The sequence below is a fragment of the Sphaerodactylus townsendi genome, linkage group LG12 (genome assembly GCF_021028975.2).
Source record: "Sphaerodactylus townsendi isolate TG3544 linkage group LG12, MPM_Stown_v2.3, whole genome shotgun sequence".
NCBI lineage: Eukaryota > Metazoa > Chordata > Lepidosauria > Squamata > Sphaerodactylidae > Sphaerodactylus > Sphaerodactylus townsendi.
The window spans coordinates 7,312,803-7,338,739 of NC_059436.1; the positions used below are offsets into that span (position 1 = coordinate 7,312,803).

The window sequence follows — 25,937 nt, forward strand, 5'->3', positions numbered from 1 at the left end:
GATCAGGACCCTGTGGGATCGTGCTCAGTTCCACAGGTCCTGTACGATGGAGCTGCTCTGCCAGGTCTGAAGTTGAAGTCAGCAATGGGAACTGATCCTTATTTGTGGCCTCCCTTTCCTTTTCCTTCATTTTGTCTCTCAGTCTGAGTCGACAATAGTGATATTGATGGACCATTGGTCTGATTCAGTCCAAGACAGCTGTATGTGTTCACGTGTATTCAGTCATCTGTAAGAAGGAAATAAAGATTCAAACTAAACCCTGCAGCAAACTGAAAAGCGCAGGAATCAGAAATGGAAGAACAGTGAATGATGAATGTGTTTGTCCTCCTCCAGAAACAAAATCAAGCAAGTAATCATCAAATCCAGGGGGAAACTTTGAATGGAGAGAATTTTATAAGAACCCTCATGTTCTAGAGAGGTGCATAGGGTCAGTATGTTCATGAAGAGTACATAACACAGCCTTCTCAGACTAAGCAGCTTTAAAACATTGATGGGCGGTAGGATGATTGAAGATTCCTACTCAAATTCCTATTTCAACTTTTAGAATTAAATATCTCACATAGCCCAACAGACAAACATCACACGTAAGAAGCAAGTGATTGACAGCACCGAGGGAGACCTTTAGTTCCACCTTTTAAAACTAGCAGCCCATGCAAATGTTGTGTCAAGCTGCCATTGGTACAACTAAAAGGCAGGTAAGCACTTCAGTATCAACTCAGAAATTCTGTGTGGGTGGTAGTGAGTTTTCAACTTCAATGATTAATGACTCCCACAATTTTGCTTCCCAGACTACCAATGGGCATGTGGACTATTTGAAAAATGAACTAAAGCTGAAGAGAGCCAAAATATAGCTGATCCTTCTTCTGCCTCTATGACATTGCCTCTACAATGCCAGCAGTTCTAGCCTTTTTTTGAGATGAGATATCTATGGCTACAGACTGGTTCAATATGTGGGTTATAGATTGTACAAACTATCTCAAGTGAATTCTGAAACCTCTTAAGAGAGCTTTGATTGTGTATTCCTGCACTGCAGGGGGTTGAACTTGATGGCCTTTGGGGTCACTTCCAACTTTATGATCCTATGATTCTATGATCAGAAGCCCACAGGTGCAGTTATCAATAGTGCAGGATGCTGCCTTTGCACTACTGCATTTACAGCATTTAACTCCTGGGCACCCAAGAACATATGAGCCCTACTGGATCTGACTACTCACCCATCTATCCCACAACTGGTCTCATGCAGTTACCAACCAGTTATTCTATAGGGACAAAAAGGAGGGCATAGTGACCAAGGCCGTTCCCCATTATTGTCTCCTGGCACTGGTATTCAGAGATTTCGTGCCTCTAATCAGAGAGGTTCCCTCTAGTCACCATAACTAGTTGCTGCTGATAGGCCTATCTTCCATAAATGTCTCTAGTCCCCTTTTAAAGCCATCTATGAGTGTAGCCTTCAACAGATCATCTGGCTGTAAATTCCATATTTTCATCATCCATTGAGGGGGAAAGTACTTGCCTTTTACTGACTTGAGCCTACTGCCCATCAACTTGCCCTTGCCTTCAAGTTCCCGTATTTGGGGAAATGGAGAAAAAGATCTCCGTATCTACGCTCTTTTCCCCAAGTATAATTTTATCAACCTCTAGAAATTCTTTCCCATTCATCTTTTTTTTTCAATCTGAAACCTAAACCTAATAGGAAAGATGCTCCAACCCTTTCATCATCTTTGTTGCTGTCTTCTACATGTACCACAATTTACCAGTGTTCTCCCTCCTTTCCATTTATTTAGTTTTGCTTTCAGGAACAGGGCTGGCTCTGCCCATCTGGCAGATAAAAAAGAGACTGATGGATGTATTTGTTTAGCTGGGCTCTCTCGCAGATACTCAAGCCAAACAAGAAATTAAGGGGAAAGCATATGGGGAGAGGTGGGGCATAAACTAGTCATGATCCATTACATATTATCCTATTCTACCTCCAAGGAAGTCCGCAGGGGGTAGTGGTTAAGAGCAGTGAACTCTAAACTGAATAAACAAGTTTGATTTCTTACCCCTCCACATGAAGTCTGTTGGGGGGCCTTGGGCTTGTCACAGTTCTCTCAGACCTCTCTCAGCCCATGCAGAGGCAGGCAATGGCAAACCACTTCCAAATATCTCTTGTCTTGAAAACTGTGCATCACCATAAGTCAGCTATGATTCAATGGTTTGCTTGCATGCACATAAACGCACACTCAAAAACTTCAGGACAATATGCATGGTTCTTGCCTGCAACATTTTATTCTCCCGACAACACTATGAGGTGGACTAGGATAAAACACAACGGGAAAGCAAATGGCCCAAGGCCATAGTTTCCAGCACTCAGCATATCAACAGCCAACAACTTTATCTTTAAATGTTTAATGAGCATATGAAGTTGCCTTTAACTGAGAAAGAACATTGGTTCATCTTACCAAGCACTCTCTGCTCGGACCAGCGATGGGTTTTTCCCACCATCTATGGTCTGATTTCCTTTTAAATGGAGGTGTCAAGTGTGAAACCTGAACTTTCTGCATGCAAACCATGTGTTTTATTACAGCATAACAGCCTCACCCATAACAGAATCACCACACCAACATGATCTAAAAGAATCATTTTTGCTAGTGCAGTATTCTGATGATGCTACCCTACAATGCTCAAAATGAACTGTTGACTGTAGTTTTGCTCCAGCGGCGGATAACTGCAGGCGTAAAGGCCACTTCTTTCGTTCTTCTTTCATCACCAGTACTATACTATTCATAAAAAGATGTTAGTAGATTGTATATTCCTCCGCCACAGAACTCAACATGCCGGACCTTCTTTGTTGTAGAATGCTCTGCCTGGATCTTAGTCCCTACCTAGCCCTGCTCCCTCCATCTCTTTGAAAGTTTGATGGCAGTCGTTCAATGAACTATAAACATTCTTGTATCAAATACAAAAATACAAATACAAAACCTTTAATGGCATATAAAGAGTGGTAAAATACAGATTATGTTAAAACCAATTGACTAAAATTTACACAAAGGTTTCACTCTTGATCCAAGTGCCTTTGTTAAAAACCTGGCAACTGATTCAGTAGTGTAGGGGATGATGTAGTCACTAAGCAGGAATTGTGAAACTATTTCCTTATCTGATCCTCACCAGAAATTTCTTCCAAGATGGCCTCGAGAAAAAGCAAGCGATAGACTGCCAAATCTTTTGCAGTAAAGGAGGCCGCGTGTTCCAGTTGTTTGTGGAAGGCCCGCTGCACGAGGAACAAGTCCATATTCTCCTGGCAAGGATGCCATGATATCTGCCTGCCTCTTGTTTGGGCGGTCATTGCCACATTTAGCCGAGGGCAAGCGCGAAATATCTGCGGAGATGTGGATTGATTAAATTACTCATATATTTAGCCCATAAAGAGCCCGGCGTGGTGTTGGTGAAATCACCATAAAATGTGGGAGAACAGATTCTGCAGGGGCTCGAAACGTGAGAAGCTGCCGTATTGATATCCGAATGCGTTGTTTCTAGAAACTCAGAAAGCCTGTCTTTCGTCCATCAATCAAAGAGTTAATTCAAAAGATACACCTATGTTATTTATTTATTTGCTTGATAATTTTGGTATTGCCAGGTGGAGTGGAAATTGAATGCAGCTTAACAGAAGAATATAGCAGGACTGCCCGGGAATCTATAATGAAAGCCAGAGGCCAGTATTTAAACAAAGAGAGCCAAACCCGGAAAAAAATTGTCTTGGCTCCGGTTTCTAAAACAAAGAACTTGATACGTGACTGAGTTTGGAAGACCCAATAAACGACGAAGAAACAAAGACTGAACACTCTCTAATTTCCTCAGCGGTTTTTTTGGCTCCCCAGATTGGAGCTCCGTGAAATTAATTATGCGCGAAGTAGTTTTAACTGAAAAAACTTCCATTCGCGGCAGGAAAAAAATTGACCGCCTCTGGTGTAGAAAAAAATCTGGATATTGCCAAGCACTTTGATTTTACTTGTATTGAGAGTCTGGTGGATATGAGAGGTCCAGGTTAAGGAATGATGGAAGGTGATTCCTAAATATCTGTATGAATGGACCTGTTCAATCAATGTACCGTTTATTTTCCACGTGCTGAGTTTTTTTGAATTCGAAAAGATCAGCACTTTGGATTTGTTATAATTAATCGACAGGGCACTGTTTGTGCAGTACGTCGCAAAGGCTTGAAGTAGTCTTTGACATTCTTGTATCAAAGTACCATGTTCAATACTGCACAAAATAATGGTCTTGGCAAAGGCAGTGCATAAAAATGAATGATAATTCTCATATTCATTCAGGACTATATTCTAATGTGGAAACATACAATTGTCTCAACTGCTGCACCTGAACTGACTGCGCCAACATTTTATCCGAGATACAGCATCGTTACAGCTACTTCTTCATCTTCTTTTTCCTTCTTTCCTTCTTTTTTCTTTTTTTTCTCTTGCAGGAAGAAGAAAATATTGTGCTCTTCCTAAGTGCCACACTTCGAACTCTGCAAATATGTGAACCATAAAATTTATGTGAAATTACGCCATAAAACCCCTCTCCCTCCCATAACAGGGTGACTGTTTAATTTTAACCATTCAATATTCATACGAAATCACTTAGACAATTATACAGAAGAGGCATCACATTAGGAAAGCCTATGACAGAACACTTAGTTAAATGTTATATTAAAGATTCATTGTAAATTAAATATTTATAAGTATTCAACAGATCCAAGCATAGTTCACATCCATCTGTTACTATCAACTACACTTTTCCTTTATCTGAATGTATCCATATGCCACATAGTAATAACCAAATCATTTGCTTTTAATCCTCAGAAGGGAAGGTCATAGTGGAATCTGAAATAGCAGTGTTTGCCTTAAAGGGATAAAATGATCGGAAAGCTTAAGGAGGCTGTTCTAATGTGATGTTCTTATGCAACAAATTGCAGAGAATTTGGGAAAAGCCAAGATTAGATCTGCCTCTCCCCCAGGGCATTCTTTATGGTTTTTAAAGGGGGAAAGGCGGATGCGGAAAATTGGATCAGGGCCACAGTGCTGGGTGAAAATTATCCCGTGGCAGTTCTCCAATGCTTTCACACAATGCTTTCCATCAAAGGAGACCCAAGCCATTAAATATCTAGTCCAGTTCCATCAGGCCTGCAAGACTGAGGCTTCTTCTGCATATGCAGAATAATGCAATTTCAATACACTTTGAAGCTGGATTTTACAAAATCCACATGCAAACAATTGTGAAAGTGGATTGAAAGTGCATTATTCTGCATGTGCGAAAGGGGCCTGAGATGTTCCACCAGAAAACAGCTGAGGGCAGAAATTGCTTAGACGGCTTGGACCATGGGACCCCCCCCCCCACCCGCCCGCCCACTATTCTGCCACCTGATCTCTCCATCTACCAGTCCTCCCGATTGTCACCAGGGTTACTGATAATTGCTGTACCCCTCAGTCTTCAATGGAGTCATTATTTGATTTTCATCCGAGGTACTGATTTTTTAATGCACCATCTTTTCATGGGTTTAGATGTAATGCACCAAATTTATTTTTGTGGTTTTAATAATCTTAACTTGTTATTATAAATGTATCTACTGTGAGCAGCTCTGAGCACCACTTGACAGGGGAGGGCAAGACATGAATAAAAATAAATAAATATTGGACAATGCACATTTAATGTACATTAGCAATTGCTTGCAACTGGATTTTCCTGTGTGAAGCAATGATTTCAATGGGCTTACACTGGAGCAACTGCACAGGATTACACTGAAAGGCAGGTAAGAATTCATCCTATGTCTGTCTTTTCCCCACACTGCGGGATATAGCAACTTTGGGGGAGAACTGGCTAGTTTTGATCAGGAAAAAAGTACAAGAGAAAAAGTTACGTCTTTCCTCCCCATCAGATCATGGCACCAATTCAAGGGATCCTCTAATGTAAGGCACAGCATGTTACAGAAGGACTCACTGCTGAATTGAACTTTAGCCTGGGCCATGAACTATCACAAAAGCTCATGAATAAAACAGCAAGCCAAAACTGATTTATAGCCATACCTTGGCAAGGCAATTAAAACAACAAGTGCAGGAATGACGCCAGAACAACTGGAACTGTTAAGCCTTGCCATCTTGCATTTTATGATTGACGACTGACACTCTTACTGCATTACAACATTTACAACAATAGTTAGCATTTATATAGAGCTTTCAAGTGTTCAAACCAGTTTGCGTGCGTTTATTATTTGCTCCACGCAAGAGCCTTTCTACATTAGAAGCATCTCAACATGATACATTTTGACAATTGCAACTTCATCTATCTTCTCGGATTCAATGAAAGTTGATAGATATATAGCGTGTGTGTCTTTCAATTTCCAAGACATAAAATTCAAGCATGCTGTCGTTTATGTAAATGTTGTCACATACGGGCTTTGCAAATTGGGCAGTTCGCTACGTTGCATGCACTGATTTTCAAAGTTGGTTGTCTTTGTGTTTACTGGAAAGGAACGATTTGTGGTAAGACAGTTTAACCAACTGCAAATGTTGACTGTGTGCAGATGAGCACATAGATATGTGGGATTTTTCCTGTCCAAGTCAGAAGGTCTCATCTTCCAGCTCCAGCTAAGGTCTCCAGCAAGCCACAGGGTAGAATCTTCAGTTGAAACTTATTTCCTCTTTTCACATCATCCTGTCCCACAGTAACTTTTTTCTCAGTTGAAAAAAATGCATATATCTTTTTTTCCCAAAAAAGCAAAAATCCAACAAACTACCAGAATATAGTGCTGCAGCATGCTATTTCTTGCTGCTAATACTTTATCGGGTGCCTAAATCTTTCAGTCTGATTATCAGTCAAGATATGGATCTGTAGGGGGTTATGGAACATGGGAGAAAGGAGGAAGAAAGGAATTAATGTGCTCAATGCTGATTAAATTTGAACATAAAAAAACAAAGAAAACTGCCTAAGTACTCATGGCACACCAGACCCTTGGTCCATCTAATTCAGCAGTCTGGCCCCTTCTGCACATGCAGAATAGTGTACTTTCAATCCACTTTCACACTGTTTGCAAGTGGATTTTGCTATTCCACACACAGCTGCAGGACTGAAAGTGCATTATTCTGCATGTGTGGAAGGGGCCTCTGTTTCCAACAGCATAAAGGTCTACAAGTGTAGCCTGGAGTCACAACACATGTCGTTTAACTTCTGTCCAGCATTCTGCTTCCTGATCCAGATGTCCTATTTGGCTACCAATGATATATCAATTCTTCCAAAATATGCCCAACATTTCAGACTCTGAGGTACACTATTCCTTGATGTGACTTTTCCATGTGGAAGGCACCAGGCAATTACTCCCGTTTGTCTTGTTTTAAAAGAAGTGCACACCATTCACTTGATTAAAGAGACTATAGAAAAAGGCTTCAGCAACAGAAGGAAGCAAAGTCAACTTTTCCTTGGTACATTTGACTTGCAATTTCTAAATCAGCCCTTCAAAAGAAGGGTACTTCTGATCCATGTTCAAACCAAAAAGCACATAGGTTAACAAACTCTTAACATCAAATAGCATATTCTATTCATTTTGACTTTTGATAATACATTTCAATAGGGAATCAAGAAAAGGAACAGCATATAATGTAATTACACTGTAAGGATTGCAGAGATTGTTCATACTCATTTTTGCCACACATGAAATGCAACTGCAAGTGGTAGCTATGGATCAAAGTACAAGGGAATTGCCAGGTTAAATCCAAATGGATGTTCTCCTAGCAAAAAAAGGAAGAAGGAATACTCTTTGACCAATACTACAAACCGAACAAAAAACCCAGACTAAGCATCTTGGAACCTGTAAGTACAAAAGCTATGTGCAAATAGGGCTGTAATATGGAAGGAAATTGGGTGAAACTGAGGGGAAAGCTGGCTGGATCCAAACCATCATCTCATGGCAACTTTCCTGCCCCCAGTCTTATAAATTCTACTTTAGAACAAGAGGGAAATTGAAGAAAATGTTTAATAGTACAAAACGAACAATCTTATGTGACATTAAGCCCACAGGTTTAAAAGGGTAGAACTGTTTAGGATTACACTCCAAGTCTTTGTTCTTCATTGTGGTCTTCAAAAATGTTTAAGGCAGGACAACTACAGGAACTGTTCGAATAAACCAGAAACTGAACCTATCTTGACAACAGCCCACCAGCATCTCTAATCAGATCTCTGAAGCATAATCAACAGCATTAGTTAGTTCATTTCCACTACTTAAAGTATTTTTCTCTGCCTTTCGATGCACTGCCGAATTCCCAGTGTTTCCTCAACCACAAACTTTGTAGTAGGTAATACTGTGCAAAATGAACCCCCAAGTCTATTTCTGCACCCTTTTCTGTTGGTTCACACCAATTCTCCCCCTGTAAATACATTTTCAAGGTTCTTTGTGCAATCGCTGCTTATGTGCTGTGCAGAAATGGTGCAAGAATATAAATGGGATGAGGAGGATATAAAATAGTTAAAAGTTATGTCAGTGGTAGCAACTAAAATGATGATGACAGTATATGGAATTAACAACAGGAAATAAATTAAGATGGTGACCCACACTATATAGGTCAGATAAGGGCCTTCCATTGGTGTTACCAGTAGAAGTCACCTTGCTGTGTTACTCCTCAGTCACAATTGTATACTTACTTTCTTTGCCTTTTTAAACACACAACTTCCTTCTGTTAGCCATCCTAACTGTGTCCTTAGGCCTCAGTGCCCTCAGTCCCTGCTATTCATATTGTCCACTCCTGGCAGCATGAAGGCCTTTGACAGGGTCTAGCTCTTCCCTACTGTTGGGTCCCTTGCAAGCCCCCACTGAGACCCCGCTGCCCTACTGCTCTAGCCATCATCTCGCTGGTTTTAAAGCTTCCACTGCAGTCTCCCCCTTTGGTGAGCCCCCTCTTGCCTCCATATTGGTCCTGGTGCTCCCCCCATTAGCCATCCCTGACTCTTCCAGACTTGCTGGTTAAGAAATCATCTGGGAGGTCGTTGTTGTTTCCTTAGCCCCTCTGTGACTTTCTTCTCTGCTGCAGCCTCCTCCCCTGATGTTCCCCATTCCTCTCTAGTCTCCTCCTTAAATCTTGCAGCTGGCTGCCCTGTCCCTGCCTTTTAGCCAGGTCAATAGGCCAGTTGTGTTTACTTCATATATATAATCATACCTCCTTTCCTCAGAACTTCCTAACCTAAGGCCATTCCCTTCACGTCAGTAGTTGCCACATGGCATTGCCAGAATTTAAAGTGAGCACATTGATGTATCTCATTAAGGACTATGATAGAAGATGCCACTCATATACACTCTTCAACAGAATTCCACAAATTCAGTCATCTGGTAATATTTTCACAGACCAGATATCATGAATGTTTTCTACTACTGGAAAGGGGGTTATTTTCATCCATCGTTCCTTCCTGCATTAGACCTCCACCCCCACCCCCCGGCTCTTCCTGGGGATTTCCTATCCCAGTACAGTAATTCAAGGTGTATTTGAGACTGCAGAAAGAGGAGAGGAAAATCTGCTCTGCTGACAGAAGCCATTTTTGTCAACAGAAACAATAGCTGGAATACTAACTAAAAGATGTACTTCATTTAAGTCCTGCCTTTCTCCTCAGTGGGGACTCAAAGCAGCTTACAACATTTCTTGTCTTCCATTTTGTCCTCACAGGATAGGGTTCGACTGGCCCAAGGTCACTCAGCAAGACTCCATGGCAGAGCAGATTCAAACCTGAATTTCACAGAGCTGAGTGTGGCATTCCAACTATTATTTGTATCTTAATTGTTATAACCAAGTCTGAGTCACCTTTACCACTGCTCTATCAGAATATGCATTTTTCCATGGTGAAATTTTTTTTTAAAAAAAGTTCAAATTCTTTTTTTTCTGTAGCAGTTAAATTGCTCAACCAATAACTACTTTTGTAGAAAAATCTGAAACCTTTTTTGTTTTGTTTAACGATGACTTCCTTTTACTCTTGAGACATGGACATTTACCTCCAAGTGTATCAGAGACCATTATACCCGTTACAGCTTTCTGGGATTGTTTAAGCTGCCAGAGAATCATTTCCTTTTCAGAAGAGAACAGGGGGGTATTTTCACTTCATTTCATTAGTTTTGATCAATGCATTTTAAAAATGTAGGCAATTTACTTGTGTACTTTGAGAGAAAGATCCACTAGTTATCATTAAGTGTGGTTAACTAAACCTTGAGTAGTAGGGAAACAGCTACTAGTGCTGTTCTACAAATAATCATATAAGAATTCACACAGTGCTACAACTTGTAGGTTTTCCAGCAAGTTCATATTTCCATTAGTGCAATGGGTTGTGTTTGTACTTAATGTCTTGTGCCAGCTAAACCAGTCAGCCAGTATGGTATAATTTGAGAATCACACTAGAACTGGAAGAACCTATTTTCAGATTTCTATCCTTCTATTAAACTCAGTGGATGACTTTTAGCTACAACCTGAGCTTATGTGACCTCACAAAGTTGCTGCAGAGAAGATATTCCACCCATCTCATGCAAACCACCCTGATCTCCTTGAAACTCAGGATAAAAAAATGTTTATCCATGTCTGGATTTCATTCCAGCTTGCTTTGAAATTCTTGAGACTGAAGGGGCAAAACATACCACCTGAATATAAGAGGACATCTCAGATGGAGCCCATTGTTTCACTCTGACTTCCACAAATTGCCCCCCAAAGAATCTCCAGAGCAGTTTAATAAATCAGCAGGATTTTTGCAAGCTACTCAAAAGAGACAGAATTGCACTTCATATATTTTACAAAAGCTGAGTTCAGTAGAAGGCACCCAACTGCCTTTGCACCAAGAAATGTGATACCAATCCCTGAAATGTGAAACAGTTTCTCAAGCTCTGGCTCTGCAGTTTCCTGGTAGAGCTGCCAGCTTGATGGGATACATTATTTGAGCACCGTGATCTTCCTGGGAGTTTGATCGAGAAAGAATGCCTGATTACCAACGTCTTCTGTTGTGACATGAACTGAGAAAATAATTTTCATTAATCTTCAGTTATTAAATATGATTGCTCCACAGTCTGCCAGACATCAGAGGAGAATTCATAAGGGAGCTGAAGTTGTTGCAATATCCATCAATAAGTCACTTCCCGGGTCTCAGTGTTTAAAAGTTACTGCAAAAGGTCGTGTAAGATTGAGGACTATAAGATGCCAGAATGGCACCTGATCAAGGACTAGAGATATGAAGGCGGGGGGTGGGGGTTATCAAGGGGGGAGGAATCAGAGGGTTTCTTTCCCCCCAAGCATTTTATTTAAAGACATACACAGACAGATATATGAAGCTGCTTTATGCTAGGTTAGAGCATTGGTCCATCTTAGCAATTTTTAAAAACTCCGTTTGGAAATAACCTCTTGCATTTCAGCAAGGGAGAGGCCTTTTGATAAACCTGCTATCAGGTATCCCTTGGCTGGAAATGAGAGAACTTGAATCTGAGACCTTGAATCTGCTGCATGTGCAAGGTTTGTGTGGAAAAGGCCTTTGTATAAAAAAGCTACCCTTCTGCAATTATTAGATATACTAGAAGAAAAAATGTTCTGTGGATTGTCCTCTTTGACCACTCAAAAAGTCTATGCCAAATATCACAGGATATTCAGGGACAGCAGCTGTCATTTGAAGAGGAACTGGCTGTATCCAACCTGACTGCCCTTCAGATGGGCTGGTTTCAAATATATGGCTTCTGCAACCTTGACCTCCAAACCAAGTTTCTATTCCACTTCTCACTTGTGCTAACTGAACTTGTGTTTATTTAACATCATTTGTGGTTCACTTGCCCTCATTTTCCCAACAAATGCAAGCATTTGTTAACATTACTAGCATGCCAATCGATCAGCACTATGTGTTACACATACATAAAGGGCACGCATTAGTGTAATATCACATAAACTGCACTTCAGAAAAATATGCAATGTGAGTTTATAAAACAAACCAATCTACAACACCGACAGCAAACAGAGGAGAATCAAATGAGTTAAAAATAATAGACCAATGTACAAAGTAACATAATGGGGAATATTTGTTTATCGGTAAACTAATATTTGGATGCAGTTGTCAGCTGCATTGGTCAAAAGTGATAGAACAGACTGTCATAATCATTTAAAGCCTTCTACATCTTACTCGGTAAAAAGAACGAAAGCCAACACAAGGTCATCTCTGTGGAGTTCCCCCATCCATTCTCATTATCTTAAACAACAGCAATACAATGCTTTCATACTGGGTTTTTTATTAGAAATACTAAATTAAGATTTACTGCTCTTGCCAATGGGAATGGTGCACAGAACTAAAGAGAAAGGAGTTTAAATGCTTGCTGGAATCCTTTTGGAAAAGCTTTTTTTCCCTTCTAAAAGCGTGAAATTTACAATAATTGCCAGAGAACCCTTTGGCTAAAGCAAACAGAATTATTTGGAAGGTGCACAGGCATTTAAGTTTAAAGACAAAATTAAATGCACAAATCTTGTTTAACTTCACCGTGAGCTTGCCAAACTCTTTTCACAAACAGTCGAATGTGCCATTTGAAACCCAATTCTTAAAGAGAGAAAAGGGGGGAAAGACAAGTTGAATTAGAGGCATAAATCTCTACTCCTGTTGATGTATTACTTTTATTAGACAGTTTTACATTCAACATATTTTAGACAAAGAAGTCTAATGCATATTTCATATTCCCTCTGTTTTTGAGAGGGCTCAAGAGGACATTTAAATAAAACTTTATAGGGCAAACCCAGGAACACACTGTTGCTAAATCTCTAATCTATGTCTAAAGTGGATTTATGGTGCTCCATCTCCTGTCTAAAGAAGGGAAGACATAAAAGGCAATGGAGAAAAAAAGAAAAATACAAGGAATGAACCAACTATTGGGTCCCTTACTATGTTTAGAAGGCACGTGATAGAGCAACTTTGCCAGAGCAAAGGCACTATCTCTAGGAGATAGTGAGGGCTTTGAAAGACATGTCAGAGACTAAATTGCCATGGTAAGTATACAGCAGCAGAGGATATTGTGCCCCAACTGGTAAGTCCTCCTGGGGCATCTTGTTGGCTGTTGTGAGAAACACAGCAGTCAGCTCACATCCTGCTTGCCAGATCCAGCATGGATATGGTCATTCAGGGATCTTTCCAGGTCTGTTTGAATGTTTGCAGATGTGTCCATTTGACTGGAGTAATTTTCTACTAGAACCATCCTACCACTTGGCCATAACCTACCTGCCACTGCCTCCCATTTTAAAAAGGCCAACCCTCTGAAGTTGGTAAAATGAATACCCAGCTTGCTGGGGGTAAAGTGTAGATGACTGGGGAAAGCAATGGCAAACCTCACTGTAAACAAAGTCTGCCAGATAAATTTCATGATGGGATGTTACCCCATGGATTAGAAATAACCCAGTGCTTGCACAGGGAACTTACTTTCCCTTCCTCTGTACATAGTAGTCTCTGGGAGGCTCTCTGGATAAGTCTTTTGGAAAGCATAATTCCAGCTGCCAACTGCCAGTGATATAATGATGGCAATTGAAAAAGATTTTTTTTAAGTTTTGGTTCAAAAGCTCAGGACCTGCAATGAACATCAACTGACACAGCAATTCTTTATAGTCAGTCCAGATCCATCCTTAGACTAGGCTCCAGCCATAGTCAAATGGTGTGGTCAGAAAAGAAGGACAGGAACAAGTAATGGAAAACACCAGCGCTAAAGGGCCAGTGTAACAAACAATATGGGAAGGCAGAGAAGACCAAAGATGCTTACAATCACCTTAACAACCTAAGAAAGAACATAAGAAAGAGCCTGCTGGATCAGACCACAGTCCATCTAGTCCAGCACTCTGTTACTCGCAGTGGCCTTTGGGAGCTCACATGAACAATGTGAAAGCAATGGCCTTCTGCTGCTGCTGCTCCTGAGCACCTGATCTGCTAAGGCATTTGCAATCTCAGATCAAGGAGGATCAAGATTAGAAGCCATACATCTACTTATCCTCCATAAATCTGTCCAAGCCCCTTTTAAAACTATCCAGGTTAGTGGCCATCACCACCTCCTGTGGCAGCATATTCCAAACACCAATCATGCGTTGCATGAAGAAATGCTTCCTTTTATTAGTCCTAATTCTTCCCCCCAGCATTTTCAATGTATGCCCCCTGGTTTTAGTATTGTGAGAAAGAGAGAGAAAATTTCTCTCTGTCAACATTTTCTACCCCATGCATAATTTTATAGACTTCAATCATATCCCCCCTCAGACGTCTCCTCTCCGAACTAAAGAGTCCCAAACGCTGCAGCCTCTCCTCATAAGGAAGGTGCTCCAATCCCTCAATCATCCTCCACCTCCCTTTTCTCTCTCACAACACACATCTTGTGAGATAGGTGGGACTAAGAGAGTTCTGAGAGAACTGTGACTAGGCCAAGGTCACCCAGCAGGCTTCATGTGGAAGAGCAGGGAAACAAATCCAGTTCTCCAGATTAGAGTCAGCTGGTCATGTGGAAGAGTGGGGAATCAAACCCAGTTCTCCAGATTAGAGCCTTCACTCTTGACCGCTACACCATGCTGACTCTCACCGCAGAAAGTACACAGGACTGGTTACCAGCAGGGTGGGTTTGATGTGGATTTAATGCATGCCACTAAGCTTGCCTATGGACCATTAACTGGTCAGATTCTCAACTTTTATTTAAAAAGGAGAGTACAGTTCTAGTCTTTGCAGATCTTGAAGAGAGCTGAGAAAACATGCAGGCAACCTGCCAACAATTAAAGTGCTTGGTTTGCACAATTAGCGAATGATTTGCATAATATGCAGATTTGGGGTCTGTGAAGAAGGCAACCCTGCCAGAATGTATAAAGCTCCTGGTCAGCTTCACTTCCTCTCCTTTGACAGAAAATGAAAGCAAGAGTAAGCCTGTTGCATCATCTTGTCCAACATCCTGTTTTCTACAGAGACATGGCACATCCCTCTGAGATCTCTCTGCTGGCAGGAACAAATGACAAAAGTGAGCTTGTGGGAGGATTCCACACAGGAATGGGGGAATGAGTCCCCATTAAAGCATTCCAAAAATCAACCGACCACGTTCAGCTCTAGCTGATTTTCATTAGCTTCAACACTGGGAGTGGGGGGAGGAATGGTTGAGTTTCTTGTAAATACAACAGAACAGTTTTCTCCACAACCACCGATCAAAACCACAAGGATTATCACTTTTGCAACAACATCTCACTATTAATATCTGACAATTACCCAGGGCATTTAGTTCGAGAGAGCGCGCGCACGTGTGTGTGTGTGTTTAAAGCCTTAGAAGCTTTTGAACGGAGACAATTTCAAAACAATCCAGCTTCTGTTAATAATGATATCTTATTTCTACATTAAAGACAATGCCGGCACAGGGAGGAGGAAAAACACATAATTTCAAAGGTAAAACATTCAAATGGTTTGCAGGGAAAGTGGTAGAATCCATGTACTCGATAACAGCACAGAGATGGTAAAGATTCGGTCTCGTAGGCCAATTTATGGGAACTGTAGTAGTTAGAGACAAAATTGCAAATGGGGAAGTGTAGATTGCTTTGATTCAGAAAATTGTTGCCATTAAGTGGTTTACAAATAGCCCAGTGTTTCTGCATCATTATCCCCAATGTGTCAAAGTCAGTGGTTTCATAATATTTAAAGGACTCCCCAATTCCTCATAAATATCATTTATATTCCGGAGCACCAATTCAGCATATCAAGGAATATAATTTACATTCCTCTATAGTTATGCAGTATGACTGCCTGAACTGATATATGCTAACCTGACATCAATAAAGACAACATAAAGGGCAAAGATTGTTTAAAAGGTTTTAACGTATAATATAGCTCGACACGAATGTTGTGCACTGCAGCTGGGAGGTTTATTGTTGTTTCTACATGCTTGCATACACAGAACCATTTCAGGTTATGCGGCTATTATCAGAAAAAACAATAAAGCCATTTAAGCATGCAGACAGGCAGGTTACTGGATGAAGGATGAACATAAAATCCTAGGGAAAGGGGGTTCTCATAGAGCAGCCCCCACCACAAAGCTTCTCATTCCTCCGCAAAATGTCTAAACATACTGGCTTGGTGAACCGTGAACAGCAGAGAAATCTGGAAGGCATCAGGCCATCAAAAATCACCCTGCTGGACCAGACTGGCATCCGCTCAGTTGGAGGTGCTGTTTCCAACACCAGCCAGGCAGATAAGAACATACGAAGATCCCTAATGAATCAGCCCAAAGCAGTATCCATCAAATCAAATCTCCTGTTTCCTCCAGTAGGTCAAGAACATGGAAAACAATAAGTATCCTAAGGTACTGCCAGAAGGAGTGGGATGCAAGGAGGGTGGGACATGTCCAGATGCCGGGCCCCTCCCTCATGTTATTTATGTTATTTATAAATTGTACGAAAAAGTACTCTTCCATAGGTTTGAATTCACTATCAAGGCCCACTGTCTCAGAGGAGTCCTTCATTTGTTTCTATCTTGCCAGCCCTCTGGGTTCTCTGAGCAATCCATGTGGTGGTCCCCCAACTTTCCTGGTGATGAACAGGACTGCTGGGAGGATGAGACAGACGAGCAAATCAGGAGCAAGCAGCACTGACAGATTACTCAATTTGACCCAGTGTATATGCCATCTATACGTATAATGTAAAGTATTTATGCATATAATAATAAATATACTTTGAGGTCTGCCCAATGTGTCCATGCTCCACCATCCAGGCTGGGGTTTATGCAGGCTTTCCATCCAGCCTCAGAATGGGAGGGAGAGGGAATAACAACACCTTGGCCCTCTTCCTGCCCTTGATTGGCTCGCTTGCCCTTTCTTCTTGGTCACATGCACTTAGCCTGTTTCTTCCCTAGCCTGGGAAGCTCCCTTTTATTTGATAGCTCTGGCTCCACCTCCCTCTGCAACTGATAAATGAAGGTGGTCAATTACCTGCTCACTAGGCTTCCAATCTTTTGGCTCCCTCCCCTTCTTCCTGCTGCGCAGGATGGGAAGCTTTCTTCTTTGTGGCTCTTTCCGCACAATACAAATAAAAAATTTTCAAGCAGGAAATAAAACATTTCCTCCGTGGAGTTCCATGTGGTTTTTAACCCAAAATGTTTTACTCCCTGCCTGAAAAAATATTATTAGCGAAAAGTGGGGAATAAAACCAACTCTTCTTCTTCATCAAACAAGTTGCCACAGATTGGAACTTCTCAGTCCAAGTCCTAAGCACTTCATCCACTACACTAAACTGACTTGGAAGTATTAGCACAGTGAATTCAGCGAACTATGAAGAAATAACCACGGCTACTCCCTCAGTAGCTCACTTCTCATCATGTTAGATTAGTCACGTCTGAGTCAATTACACGACTCTTGAACACCCAGAAAGGTTAATGGCTTGAAAATCTAGCAGTGTTTTCAGAATTATTGTGTCATCATTCACCTCAATTTGCTTATAAAGCGTGTATATTGACTTGTGGCTGGGTCTTCAAACAGAAAAGCAAAATAAAACAAAAAAAATGTTAACAACAAGCACACAAATATATATATTAACCTTTTTTAAACAAAAACAGTAGCAGCTGGGGAAAAACATTCCAGTAGATACGCAAGGTTTTAAAGATAATAAACAGCATCTTAAATTGGATCTGAAAACACGCAGGCAGGCAACGCAGGGGAACAACTGTTCAGCCACCTACTATCAATGCTTCCATCTTGTCACGATTTAGTTTAAGTTCCTTCCCCCACAACTAAGCTGTAACTGAAGAGTAAAGACTTTATTGAGCATGAGTTTGTTTTATATAGTGTTGCCAACTCTAGGTTTAGAAACATCTGGAGATTTGAGGATAGAGTCTAGGAGGAGAGGTACCTTAATAGGGTATAGTGCTATATAGTCCACCTTCCAAAGCAGCTATTTTCCCCAGGGATAGTGGAATGAATATTTTAAATAAACAGATAAGCTATCTCTGTGGTCTGGAAATTAGTTGTAATTTTGGAAAATCTCCATCCTCCATCTGGAGATTGACAATCCTAGCCTTATATGACCTTTGACCTAACTAGACTACAAATGTGTGATAGGAGATCATCAGACAGGAAAAGGGGGAGAGCAGAGTTATGATCATGACAAGACCAAGAGCATAAGCAGCAGACCAAGAGAACTGGGGACAATGAAAAATTAACCAAACGTCAGGAGGAACAAGCAAGTTCCAGGGTCACAGAAGAATCCTTTTGGTTCTCTCATTTTGTTGTCCAGCTGCTCAGCTCAGCATCCACATCTATGATGGAAGGGCATACTATATTACCACAAAGCAGGTCCTTAGAAGCCAGAATGGTGTAGTGGTTAAGAGCAGGTGGGCTCTAACACTACCCAGCACACTATCTGCATGAGTGATGGTTCTTTGTGCAGCTACATGTCCATACTTGTAAAAGGTCTGGGGAGAAAGGGGGACTTTTCAACTGTCACCAGGGAGTGGAGCTGCAGATGCCACGCATCGTCATTTTTCAAAGTCCACAGACAATGGGAACACAAAGCTACAACATGTTTCCAAGGCTTGGTCACAGATGGAGTGGGGAAAAAACATCCACATCCGCTGAAAGTCAAGACACTGGACTTCAGGTAAAGCAACCGTGTGTTCATCTTGTAGAATAACATACACATACCAGCAGCTCATATTTTAGTTGTCTCCCAGATTTGATTTCAGAGAAGGCTGCAATGCACCTGACAATAAATAACATAGCAGAAAAGAGCTTCTCAAAATTTCATTAACAATCTACTGAATGAATAGAATAAAATAAAATAAAAATAACCTTTCTTCCCTAGTGTGCTGATAAGTTACTGAAGATGCCCACAGTGAAAAAGGAAAATGTTAGGGATCATTATTGAAGGGACAAAAAAATTAAGCAAAAGTATTGTAACTATCTTATTTTAATAGACAATGTGGCCACATTTGGAATATTATGCACAATTCCAGTCCCCCCATTTCAAGGATGTTTCAGAGGCAGAAAAGATACAGAAAATGAGAGCTATTGAGTTGGATCCAACTGACCATTTGTGTGCATGGAAATGGAAGACACCCCCCCCCCCACATGCCCTGGTCCCTCCCATTCATACCTTCAGTTACCCCCTCATGCTGTGCTATTCTGTCCCCCAGAAGCAACACTAAAGAGGACATTTTGGGATGCAGCAAGAGAGGGAGGCAAGAAAGCCATGCTCTACTGTCAGAGCCAGTACTTCTTCACAGGTCACCTACTGAATGGGCGGAACCAGCTGCCACAAACTGTGGTGTCAATTACTGCCTTCAATGGCTTTTTTGTAAGGGATTGAACTAATTTGTGGAATTTCTGGATTAATTTGTGGATTTGCTGGGGCCCTGGGTGGTGTGAGAGCCAGGGTGGTAGAGTGGTTAGGAGCAGGTGGATTCTAATCTGGAGAACCGGGTTTGATTCCCCTCTCCTCCACCTGAATGGCAGAGGCTTATCTAGTGAGCCAGATGTGTTTCTGCACTCCTACGTTCCTGCTGGGTGACCTTAGCCTAGTCACAGTTCTTCAGAACTCTCTCAATCACACCTATCTCACAAGGTGTCTGTTGTGGGGAGAGGATGGGAAAGGAGCTTGAAGCCCACCTTGAGTCTTCTTACAGGAGAGAAAGGTGGAGTATAAATCCAAACTACTACTGCTGTTGCTGCTGCTGCTACTGCTACTACTCTTCTTCTTCAGTGGTTAAACAGTTTGCAAGCCACTTTGAGACTACTTATAGCAGAAAAAGGTGGGGTATGAAAACCAACTCATTATTGTGTTTTTGTTCATTCTCATGACTGGGATGAGGCTGATATGCTGATGCTGAACTGTTGGTTCAAGAAGAGGCTGGGTGCTCACTTGTCAGGGATACTCTCACAGGGGTGGCCAACCTATGGCACTCCAGATGTTCATGGACTACAATTCCCATCAGCCCCTGACAGCATGGCCAATTGGCCACTTTCCAACTAATTGAAATCACATGGTTGGCTTGGAAAAGGCTTTAATTTTGGCCCATAATATAGCGTCTGAAATCTGACAAACACTATATGAAGTTTAACGTAACTCAAGTCAATTGCAATTTTGCACTGGTTAACCTTCACCATTATTTCTTAAGTATTGTCTACTGCAGTGATTTAAACCATCCAACAGCAGAAACTATGTAGGACTGCAAGTTTTAACTGGCATACTAATTGTCAAGCTAATCAACCAAAGCTATAATTGTTTACTACATGAGAGTCAATTCTAATTGGTGAGGCTAAGTGTTATGAATTTTTTAAAGGTCATTCTGATTCTACAGCATTATTTTAATAAAGGAGCAAATGTTGAATGTAGCTTTTTCCCTCCTAATAATTAGGACACATCCTGTTATTAAACTGCATTTCAGTATTTCAAAAAGGTGCCCTGATTGAAGCTTAAGTAATGTCATCAATTAAATGTATTGTTACTATTCAGTTAAAGCCCTGACCTGGATATCCAGGGCAATTAGACCTCAGAAGGTAAGCAGGGTCAGCCCTAATTAGCACTTAGATGGAAGACCACCAAGGAAGCCTAGGGGTCCTATGGAGAAACAAGCAGCAGACCACCTCTGAACAACCCTTGCTGAGGAGACCCTAAGAAGTCTCCATAAGTTGGCTACAAGTCAATGGCAAAAACAGTTAAAAGGCAGATTCATAATGTAAAATGTCTTTGATTGATGAGCACCATTGAAAATACAGTACAGGAAGTCAAAACTGTGGCCATGATTCCATTCCTATATTCTGTTCAACATAAAGAACCACAGAATTGTAGGAATTAATTCACCACATCTTCCTGGATCTTTGTTATGTTGAATGCTCTGCCAGATGTTACAGGCTGCTGTGTCCGCCCCCTTCCCGATTATCGGGAATGGGACAGAAAATGGTGGGCGCAACTTTACATAAGGCGAGTTTTGCTAATAGCTGAGCAATATAAAGGCTAGTTTGTTCAAAGTTCTGTGTTTTCCAGTGCAGGGTGTACTGTTTTTTTTTTTTTTTGTTTACAAAGCGGCACTTAAATAAGGGTCTTTGACAGCAACAGAGAATCCACACTATTTTAAACTGTGGTCATACGTATGCAACTCCCACCACAGCAAGCATTACTGCACTTGGATTTTTATACTGAATGGAGTATAGTCTACTACACCAAAGAATGGAATAGCCCCAGAGTGCAGGTGAAGCCCTACGCTCCCTCTTTTTTCAGCAGTTCTCAAGAGCACATGGATTGCAGCACACAGATCACAATGGCGGAGCCAGCGCATTTTGTCCCACTGAGCTGATTTTAAAGATTTTTGCATACATGTCATACAATTTTTTTGAACCTGGCCCAGAAAAGTTATGGATCAAGATCCTCATATACACATTCATCATAATTTCAGTGTTTGTGGTTTTAGCTTCATAGCAGTGCATGCCTATTAGCAATTCCAGAGGGCTTGGTGTGTTGACACATCAGAGGAGTCAGCTCGAATATACAAAAATTTAAGCCACAATACTGTTAATTTTTAAGATGCAACAAGAATAATACATAATGCATATATTACATCATGGCCCAATCTGTGGATACTTATTTGAAGAATGAGGCTTTCCTGTTATCAGATCCTCTGAAGATGCCAGCCACAGATGCAGGTGAAACATCAGGAGAGAATGCTGCTAGAACACGGCCATACAGCCCAGAAACCACACAGCACCCCAGTGAGGCTTGCTTGCAGGTCCCTCATTTTTGGGTGTGCATGAACATACATTGTGTGTGCACACCTTTCCACATCCCTGTGATATACAGTTATCTAACCCAATACCAGCCAATGGTATTGGGACAGGTTAATGATGATTCTTGGGGTCCTTTTGAGTACCATTCTGATTTCTTTTGATATAGCTTTCATGCAGTACAGCACATAAGACAGCCTGTTGATAGTCCAAAGGTGGTTTGGCTTTGTCTTTTTGTGAAAACGCAATGAGATCTGCAAGGCTGTTAATCTAGCAGTGTGCTGTTGACCTCAATGGATTAATTGTATAACTATTACAGTATGGAAGGAGAGAGTGAGCGGAGAACCAATAAAGCCTCAATGGCCATCAATTACTCTGGAGAGGTACAAAATGCACATTTGTTTCAGTTGTTCTGATGGTCAATTAAGCTGTTTTAAATGTTGTCATTATTAGCTATTTCACTGCACAGAAGAGGGATCTCTAGCTTGCAAGGACCTATGCAGTTCAACTCATTCACATAATTGTTGTATTTTAAACACCACCTACCCTGCAGCACCACAAAGAACTGCAAGTTACCATCTAAAAATGAAAAAAAGAATAACTTTATAGAATTCCCATTAAGCCCTCTACTGTAAATAGGGATGCCTCCTCCAAAGAGCCTCAGCAAGCAGCCTGAATAAATCCTTTTGCTTGCTCAACCAATAAATTGGAAGCATTTCATCCCGGTGCCCTGTTTGATGTTCTGCCGAACAACCATTCTGTATCCAACTGTTTCAAGAGATGTATTTGCACAACAGCTTATTTCTAAACTCCTCTGTAGAGCTGGAGCTACCATCAAAGATACTGTAAACTTGGCCTAAGGACTTGAGATGTGCTACAAGTCACAAAGTAACAGTGCCTGGATTAACTAAAACCTATGATTGGACAGTCCACTTAGCGATGGTTACATACACCTGATATCTCGCATTCCCTGGATGCTTTTGTTTTCTTAGCAGCTATATCCTGAAAAAAAAATCTGATTTTTAAGGGGTCAAGTCTTTTTGCTGTGGAGGATTTTAAAAAAAGAAGACATTAATACCTTATTTTACACCTCTTTCACCAATTTTCATTTGCTGCCATTCTCTCTGCATTTGTGACAATACAGCTTAAAGAAACTGCGGAATGAGTTTGACAGCAATGAAATTTGACATAGAGCCTGTAGCAGGTCTCTGGAGAGGTGGCATATAAATCTTCCAGATAAATAAACAGACCTCTGCATTTCACAAAAGGCCAGGCTGCCCTCATTAGAGATTTCATACTACCCTTATCCTGAATTTACAGCTTATTTTTCTTTTTCTGACTTGGGCTTGAGAGAAAGCAAGCAGAACACATTATCTCTAGTTATATACACTAAGAGAGAAGCTTGTACTCACCTTCCAGTACTCTGGACAATGACTGGAAATGAAGTGTGATAACTTGCACTTATTAGAATTTGATTGTAAATTTTAGAAAACTGTATTTCTGGCTGCATTCCCCACTTTATGGTGTAGTGGTTCAGAGTGGTGAACTGTACTCTTAAAGGTAGGGGGAAATGGGCAGAAGAAGATGAAAATGAAGAAGATGAAGAAGAATGATGCCTCACCTTTCTCTGCTGTACAGAATCTCGAAAGTGGCTTACAAGCTCCTTCCTTCCTTTCCCCACAACAGATACCTTGTGAAGCAGATGGGGCTGAGAGAGTTCACAGAGAACTGTGACTAGCCTGAAGTCACCCAGCAGACTTTGTGTGTAGGAGAAGAGAAACAAATCCAGTTCACCAAATCAGTGACCGTCATTCAAGTGGAGGAGTGGGAATCAAACCCATTTTTTCTGATTGGAGTCTACTGCTTTTAACCACTACACCACACTATAAATCCATACTCTTTTCCTCCTTCTTCACCCTGAATGTATTTTCTCAAATTTCAGATTTTTCTGCAAACCTAGGTTGTTGTTTTTTTCAGATTTGTAGAAAGATGTCTTGTCTGTCATTGGGCCCAATATCTGGATTAAGTATCCACTGTAGAGAATTAGATATATTGATGATAGTTAAGCCAGAGCATTGTTTGCTTTGATTTAAACTAGAATGGAGACATTCACTAATCTACATTTATAGCCACTAGCAAAGATTAATGCAGCTCACGATGTATGAGAAGTGAATCATCCTTTCACTACTTCTATAGATTCCTGGGAAATATCAACTTCATGCCCCTCTTATGTTCATAACACGAAGGGGTTTTTTTTTTGTTCTACACTTACGTATGTTTTATTTCTCCACATAGAGATAAGAGGAAATTAGACTGAAAAATAAGGGGGAGATAAACACTGAAGAATTAGAATGTGACAGAGAGAGAAGCGAAGGCACAGCAGGGATCGGTTGATGGACTTCGCTTAGAAACATCGGAAGACAGGCAAGTGTTTGCCTCAGCCTTGTGGTTTTAAAAGTTTCTAAAAAATCACAGCAAACAGAACTCAGAAGTCAGGGCTCTTGACTGTTTGTTCTGATCTGTCTTCCCTAACTGTCTAGTGGATGCAGAACTGCATGAACTGTAAAATAAATTAAAATGCACTTGTGATGAATACACAGAATATTTCTAGCTTCACAGGCCCTCAAGCTGACTTGGGGCTCCTGAAGTTTGTATCCCTCAGTCCCTCCTCCTCAGCTGCCCTACCTGCACTTTCTGTGACTAGTTTTTGGAAATAAAGGTGAAGCACATACCAAAAAGCAGCCATTTACAGTGCCATTCTATAAATAATTTCCTGAGAATAAGCCGCACTGAATAAAATCGGAGTTAGGATTTGAACCTTTGAGGGCTGTGCCTTTGAACAAGGTTTAATGTCAGCAAAACCCACTGATATTTAAGTATAAAATGCATAATACACAATTAAATCCAATAGTTTTATATATTGGGATATTTGTACAGTCATACAGGCTGTCCTACATCAACTCTTCTACCCTTCCATTAGCCACCCTCAGGACAAAATTTATGGCTGGAAACCAGAGGAACAGAGAGCAAGCAAAACACATTGGAATATAGACACCAGTGTGAGAAAGATCCATGAAGAGGAAGCAGTAGGGATCCAGTTGTTTTCTCATGTGTCATCCTGGTGAAATCTTCACCAAGAGAAGAACAATAAAGGGATCCATTTACATTCTGATGTCAGGCTGTACTTTTGTCATGAGATCTGACTAAGAGGAGAAAATGCTATCTAGAAGCAAATTATATGACTCATAAGCTTCCATTACTGGTTGCAATATAGGAAAGGAGATAATGAAGTCAACTGGCAACTCTCAACTTTAATTTTGTATGGTTTCACGATGTTCTAACTGAAATCTTTTTAATCCCTGATACAATTTGAGCCTGTATTTGTATATCATCTTTTGTTATTCCTTTATGAAACTCTTCCCATAAAACAGTTTACAACATTACTTTTCTGTCAGTAATTCAGGGCTGCATATTATAAACGTACTATAAATGACATAAATCGCTTAACATCCAAAAAATCCACATTAAGAGTCCATGTAATGACACGGAGGATTTTTCAGCAAATCTGGAATAATCTCTAGATCAGCAAGAAAGTCTGACAACCAAAATAAGTGCTGTTGTTTCAAGTAAAATAAAAACCAGAACCACAACATAAGAGGACAACTAGATCTCCAAATCCAACATTGCTAGTCTTAGTCACCATTTTGAATGTAATCTGAGAAACTATGTGGAACAAAGACACAGACCCTCTATGAGAAACAGAATTAAAGCAGGGAAAGGAGAAGGAAGTTGGTGGAAGAAATAGCTAAAGAAGAAGGTACATGTGGGGGAGCAGAAAGAGAGGTCCTTTCCACATGGGCCAATAAACTTGGGCTAACCACAGGATAAAACCTATGCTGGGGAGAACTTTGCATGGATCACGCTCCTAACGTGAGTTTGCTCCACTTCCCCCCCACCCACCCGCACCTGAGTTTTTCCAGAATCGCAGTATCTGCAATTATTTAGTTGTAATGCGGATTGCACGCCCCAGGAAGTGATTGCTTCCCAGTTTTTAAAGTCAGTTACACAGCGTGGGAGGTGAGGGTTTTTTTAAAAAAAGATCCACCTCCGTGTGAAGGCACAATAGCAGCTCGCATTGCTTCCACAAGCTCCATTCGCTGCCTGCACAGAGGCATGCGAATGGGACAGCAAGAGAATAGGTTACTTTATCCCG

The 25,937-nt window shown here is 40.9% G+C and overlaps 1 protein-coding gene across 2 annotated transcripts in view; it reads right to left on the bottom strand.

The window, feature by feature from the left end:
• UNC5D (unc-5 netrin receptor D) overlaps positions 1–25,937 on the bottom strand; it is a 387,521-nt gene that overhangs the window by 290,986 nt on the left and 70,598 nt on the right. The gene's annotated exons all lie outside the window — the stretch shown is intronic.